This window comes from Blennius ocellaris (genome assembly GCF_963422515.1).
Source record: "Blennius ocellaris genome assembly, chromosome: 5".
Taxonomy (NCBI): Eukaryota; Metazoa; Chordata; class Actinopteri; order Blenniiformes; family Blenniidae; genus Blennius; species Blennius ocellaris.
The window spans coordinates 5990588-5996865 of NC_137654.1; the positions used below are offsets into that span (position 1 = coordinate 5990588).

At 44.5% G+C, this 6278-nt stretch overlaps 1 protein-coding gene across 1 annotated transcript in view; it reads right to left on the reverse strand.

The window, feature by feature from the left end:
* The window catches only part of LOC308130144 (uncharacterized protein), a gene marked incomplete at its 3' end in the record, with an annotated part of 16449 nt that extends 11511 nt beyond the window's left edge, over positions 1–4938 (reverse strand). Inside the window, exon 1 of the mRNA XM_080496342.1 lies at positions 4837–4938. The remainder of the gene's footprint in view (positions 1–4836) is intronic.
* Between the last annotated feature and the right edge of the window lie 1340 nt (positions 4939–6278).

A 6278-nucleotide genomic window follows, 5' to 3' on the forward strand; every position in this document is an offset into this window, starting at 1 on the left:
CATTAGCTCCTTTAGCCTCACCAGTCAGCTCTCTTAGCCTCACTAGCCTCTTTAGCGCCTTTAGCCTCAGTAGCCTTTTTAGCGCCTTTAGCCTCACTAGCCTCTTTAGCCTCATTAGCTCCTTTAGCCTCACCAGTCAGCTCTCTTAGCCTCACTAGCCTCTTTAGCACCTTTAGCCTATTTAGCCTCACTAGCCTCTTTGGCTCCTTTAGCCTCACCAGTCATCTCCCTTAGCCTCACTAGCCTCTTTATCACCTTTAGCCTCACTAGACTCTTTAGCCTCACCAGCCTCTTTAGCTCCTTTAGCCTCACCAGTCAGCTCCCTTAGCCTCACTAGTCTCTTTAGCACCTTTAGCCTCACTAGCCTCTTTAGCACCTTTTTGCCTCACTAGCCTCTTTAGCCTCACTAGCCTCTTTAGCACCTTTAGCCTCACTTGCCTCTTTAGCCTCACTAGCCTCTTTAGCACCTTTAGCCTCACTAGCCTGCCGTACAGACTAGAGTTCTGATTTTAACAGCGTTCACTCCGCGTTGTGAATGTGTGTAGGAAACAGCTGGGAAGTTGAGTACTATAACAAGTACTATTGTAAAGTGCTTCTGCTTCACTTGAGTACTGCTTTTTTTTCTTTCTCAGTATAAGCAGACTTTTCTACTACAGGTACATTATATAACCAGTTAAAAATATACCTGACTTGTAAAGCTTAAACTGCACAGAGCCTCTGGAAGATCTATGATAGCACTTAAACAGAATTCTGAATAGAATAAATGCAGGTTTTTTTTAATATGTATGTGTTAAAAGGTTAATTTATCTAATCTGCAAATATCAGTGGAAATTACAAGATCAATGATACTAAATCCTTCAGTATTTTGTGAATAATTTGGTGACACATGGCCTAAATTACTCAAGGTTATAAAAACATTACAAACACCTACGCAGGTAGACACGCATGCACACGGTACTCGATAGACATATGAACAGCCAAACAAAGAAAAAGTGTTTCCACAAGAGATGGTCAATGTCAATTCAGATTAAAGTAGTTGACTAATGAATTTATTTCAATTTGAGATCATGGGTGATGGAAACCCACTTTTCACACAGACATTCAGGATGACCACGCTTTCTTAGTTTTTATGTTTTCACTTGATTTTTAATTATGTTGAATGAAGTTTGGCTGAAAACATCAGATAAATACTCTAAGTGCCACACTTTACAAAAAAGAAGCATTTGAAATGAAACTGGACTCAAATGAATATTCTAGAATTAAAATAACACGACATATCATGTTGTTTACACAATTGACTGAAAAAGCTATATAATAGTTCAGGTGTAAACGCTATGTGGTCTTTCTTTCATTTAACATTTTAAAGTTGAAATCAAAGGTTCAAGAAATTAACGATGATGGATTTGATGTTAATGTAGGAAGATCAGATGTACACTAAATGTGCATGGTTCAATGTAAGCAGAGAAGACAGGGAAGAAAATGTGCATGTGCATGTGTGTGTGTGTGTAAATGAGACTGAAGCGCTCGCTCCTCTTTCATGAAAAGATGACATACTATTCTGTAACTCCTGCTCTCCTTCCTTCTCCTCCTTACATCCACAGTCGCTGCATGAATCAAACCTGGACTGAAAAGGGTTCCTATTGCTTTCATGTTTGTGTAACCATAGTTACACATTTAAATAGGTAAGCACATCTGAGTTCTCCTCTTTTTCTCAATTCCCGCTCATTAAATTTGTATGAACACAAAGTCAGTGCAGCCGGGCAGGTATTCACCTGATTTTCCTCATCTCTTTCAAAGAGTCCTTTTTAAAGTATGTTCAAAACTTGTCCTTTACCTTGCTGTCTTTTAATTGGACTCCTTGAACGATGTATGTAGGTGGGCTTACACAGCGGCAGAAATGTCAGAGAAAAGGAGGAGGAGGTAGCGTGTATGTATGTGTGTGTGTGTGTGTGTGTGTGTGTGTGTGTGTGTGTGTGTGTGTGTGTGTGTGTGTGTGTCGGGGGGGGTTAACAAGTGTGAAATGTGGTGTGCGGCAGCAGCAGAGGAGGAAGAAAAAGGAGGAAGACGCAGCTCATCCCTACAGGCTGTGTTGTACATTATCAATTATGTCCTTTGTGTGCAGCATGTGGGTGCAGGAAGACCCCCGCTCTGTTCTGCTCCGGCTGACGGCTGGCTGGGGGCGACCACTTCACAGAGAAGGTCACTCCACAGCCCCCCCCCCCCCCCATAATAAACCACCGCCCTTTTATTCAGCCTCATATTTACAAGAGCTGATCGGGAGCTCGGGGAGTCAGGTGGGAGGAGCTAGGAGGTCAGGTGGGAGGAGCTGGGGGAGGAGCAAGTGGGTCGGGTGGGAGAGGAGTCAGGTGGGAGGGGCTTGGGTGTAGTCAGAGGACCTGGGGTAAGGTGGGAGTGGCGGGGGGGGGGCGTGGTCAGATGGGGCATCAAGAGACGGCATCAAGCCGAGGATACAACATGGAGGATGGTCAGAGAGTGAAAGGAAGGAAGGAGGGAGGAGGAGAAAGGGAAACTTCTGTTTTGTGCTTGGATTAAACACCGTACGTGAGTGAGTGAGTGAGTGAGTGAGTGAGTGAGTGAGCGAGCGAGGGAGCGAGGGAGCATGTATATGTTGTCAGAGGTTTGCCATCTACCCCTTGATGAGAGTTCAGGGTTCGTCACTGAACACTGAACAGTGATGAACGTCTCGTCGTCTCAGTTTTTCCATGAAACTAAAAACATGAAACGAGATGTTGTGTGATTGTATCAGTCAGAGTGGCGGCGGCGTCACACCTGCAACCACCTGACAGATCAATATTGATGAAGACTCACAAAGTGTCGCAGAGCAGTTTACAAAAGCGTCACTGTTCAGCAGAAGGACACATTCAAGAAAGCAGCCAGGCAGAATTTTTAGCAGAGATATAGTCCTATTTTCAATGTGCTATTTAAAATCACTTAAAGTCCTACTAATGGTTAAACCCAGAACGTTTTCAACCAACAACAAACAGAAATGACTCTGTGGTCCATTAGACTTTCTGTCATGGATGCTTACATGAGTGTAAAATAGACATTATTTCTGCATATTTGGTGCGAAATATGAAAAATAGGTCATTGTTGACTTTCGTCATGTTGTCTCGCTTTTTAGCTTTTCGGTAGAAATAAGATGTAGGTCGTTGTCATCTCACTGTTTGCTTTAAAATGATCAAACTCCTAAAAAGTCAACTTAAATTTTGAGCAGAATCTTCAGCAGTTGCTCTGGATTGCCTTATTTAACCCAGTTTTTTTCTTTTTTTAAATGAGAAGAGACGTACACATTTTTATTGCAAACCGAGAAAAAACGACATGAAAAGACATAATTCAAAGAATTAATAATTAAAGTAAATTAGAAAAAAATAGATATTTCTTAAAATATCAGACATGTTCTGAAAGTATGAAGGTAATGGTTCTTTCTATCTATCTATCCATCCATCTATCTATCTATCTATCTATCTATCTATCTATCTATCTATCTATCTATCTATCTATCTATCTATCTATCTATCTATCTATCTATCTATCTGTCTGCCCGTCCGTCTGTCTGTCCGCCTGTCCGTCCATCCATCCATCCATCCATCCATCTATCTATCTATCTATCTATCTATCTATCTATCTATCTATCTATCTATCTATCTATCTATCTATCTATCTATCTATCTATCTATCTATCTATCTATCTATCTATCTATCTATCTATCTATCTATCTATCTATCTATCTATCTATCTATCTATCTATCTATCTATCTATCTATCCATCTATCTATCTATCTCGCCGCCCAGCCACACATTTATTTATTAATTAATTAATTTATGAATTTATTTATGAATTTATTTTAACTGTGTAAAAAAAACTTTAAAAGCACAAAATGTAATCTGGTTATATAGAAATAAGAAATAAAAAAATTACATCTTTGTGTTACAGTCCAAAATATTTATGTAAGTGCGATTATATATATATATTTTTTTTTTTATGAATTTACTTGTTATATTATTTAAGAGCTTCATTAAACAGCCCTATTAAAAGGAAATGCTTCACATGACGTCGATCCACGCCTCCTCTCCACAGCAGAAATCAAACCCGATCAATAAAATTCCTCTCTTCAAATGAACCTGAGCTATTTGGGGGGGGGGGTACGTTTACTGGGCCCGGGGGACAACACCCCGCCCCCAGCTCACCCCTCCGTCAGTCCCCCTCCGTCCCTCCAGCTCTTTGTGGAGCAACAACAATGAGAAGAAATGAAGTAATGGTGACACATCCTCGAATCTGAGGCAGAAGTTTGTGAGAAAGCTCAGAGGGCAAAAAGAAACGAGGTGGTGGAGTATCATCATGGACAGATAAAAAAAAAAAAAAAAAAAGGATGAGCAGCTCAAGGACGTCCTTTTAGAGTTTCTTTTTTTGTATTGTTAAAAAAAAAACTGAGTGAAGTGAAGTCAGCAGCAGGAAAATGCTGCGCTGAGCCACGCTGAGCTTAACTAAACCGAGCAGACCCGAGCCGGGCGGGGGCTCTGTGTGCTGTTTGATTCATGCCCACCCCCCCCCCCCCCCCCCCCACACACACACACACACACACACACACACTGCTTTTCATCCCCCTCCTGCCTCCTCCCTGTCTCACTGCCCCCGCTGAGTTAGGGATCGGGGGAAAATGCCCAGGAAGCAGAATCAGGTTGGAGGGTGTGGTGAGTGAGTGCAGAGGGAGGAAGGGGTAGGGGGGATCAGTGTGTGTGTGTGTGTGTGTGTGTGTGTGTGTGTGTGTGTGTGTGTGGGGAGGTGAGAGTGGGGGGGGTGTCTTGTCACTCACCGTGATTGGTCGACGGCTCTGCAGTCTCTGGGAGGCCTGACAGCGGCTGCTGGTCCTCTCGCCTCGTGTCCACCGCTGGTTCACCAGCTCGCCTCGAAACTCATTTTCTGCAGGGGAGAAGAGGGAACGACGGGGGCAAAAGAGGGGGAACATTTGGGGGGGGGGGGGGAGAGATAAACAAGAGAGATGTCAGATAAAATCAGCAGTGGACAAAAAGGGGGGAGGGGGAGGATGCTACTTCCAGAGCAGGTCGGACCGAGGCACTCCTTTATTAACTGAGAGATGAAACACACACACACACACACACACACACACACACACACACACACACACACACACACACACACACACACACACACACACACACACACACACACACACACACACACACACACACACACACACACACACACACACACACACACAAAGTGCCCCAGCTGGGGTCCCTGTCAGTCTGCTATTAGAATCAATCAAATTTGTGCATTTTTATGGAGCTTTTCAAGGGGGGGGTCTATGCATGAGGGAGGAGGGGGCTCAGAATGGTCAGTAAATAATGAATCATACATAAATCAACCCTATTTTTACTTCCCCCTCCCTCCATCTTTTTTTTTTTCATCAAGGTAATAGCTCTTCACTTCATCTTTCTGATGACGGCCGAGCAGGAAGAGTGTGAACCTGCTCCAGATCCTCCTCACTGCTTTTTCACACGCACACACGCACGCACGCACGCACGCACGCACGCACGCACACACACACACACACACACACACACACACAGATGGAGCTTGCGCGCCCTAACAGCAGCCCTAAACACAGACTTAAACTCAGCCCAGCTTAAACACAAGTCACTGTGAACACTGCTGTGAACACAACTCGCACCAACTGCCACCCTCAAACAACTCACCCCAATCAGTCTACCCTGAATGCAGGACGCCCTAAACGCAGGACACCCTGAACGCAGGACTCCCTGGATGCAGGACGCCCTGAACACAGGACGCCCTGGACATAGGACGCCCTGGATATAGGACGCCCTGAATGCAGGACTCCCTGGACGCAGGACGCCTTAAACGCAGGACGCCCTGAAACGCAGGACGCCATGAAAGCAGGACGCCCTGAATGCAGTCCACCCACAATGCAGGACGCCCTGAAATGCGGTTTGAAGTTCTCGCAGTGCGGAGGATTTCTCCATCACTGCTCAAGGCTGAACTTTTCAACCGGTGGTGCTTCAACTCTCAAGCTCACGAGACGGAGCGGGTGTCACTGTGTCGCTCAGTTATTATCAAACACTGCTTGAGATCTCTCTCACACACACACACACACACACACACACACACACACACACACACACACACACACACACACACACACACACACACACACACACACACACACACACACACACACACACACACACACACACACACACACAGTCTGGTCCTACA